Here is a 644-nt window from a genome sequence, read left to right as displayed (position 1 = left end):
TGACCGACACAATAGTGATGGGAAGTTCGGCTCTTTTCAAAGATTCGGCTCTTTTGGCTCGGCTCCCTTAGAAGAGACGGCTCTTACGGCTCTTTATTTAGTATCACTCTGAGCCTTCTATTTTAGCCCAGTTTAGCAATTGTGAATGGTTTGTGTGTTGGTTAGCAATTTTTTTTATTCAGTGCTTTCATAAAAGCCTTATATTTTTATGAAATTTTTTTTTCGTTACAAAAAAAATACACAGATACTATTATTTAACATTTTAATAAAACTTTAATTGAACACAGAACCACAGCAAACAAATAAATAAAGGCAAAAGTCTTAACATTAAGAAACTTATAGTCTTTAGTGCAGTTTGGCATTCAGAAATATCAGATGCCTCAGCTTGGATGTGCTGATGCGATTTCTCCTCTCTGTGATTGTTTGTAGTTTTTGAGAAGACTCTCTTTGAGGGGACCGATGTTGCAACAATGCAGTGTCTTCCTACCTTAACCAACGCGCTTGCGTTTAAATCCGGATCCCCCGTCTCTCTCTGTCGCTATGTACCTGGCCTTAACCACTAACGTTACACTCGCTATCTTCAGAGCTTGTGTCCCCATTCCTTCTTTCACATAATGGTATGATCCTAGTCTGTCCTCCCATGT

The sequence above is a fragment of the Sinocyclocheilus rhinocerous genome, unplaced genomic scaffold, assembly GCF_001515625.1.
Source record: "Sinocyclocheilus rhinocerous isolate Xijiao unplaced genomic scaffold, SAMN03320098_v1.1 scaffold3914, whole genome shotgun sequence".
Taxonomy (NCBI): domain Eukaryota; kingdom Metazoa; phylum Chordata; class Actinopteri; order Cypriniformes; family Cyprinidae; genus Sinocyclocheilus; species Sinocyclocheilus rhinocerous.
This window is presented reverse-complemented; position numbering follows the sequence as displayed.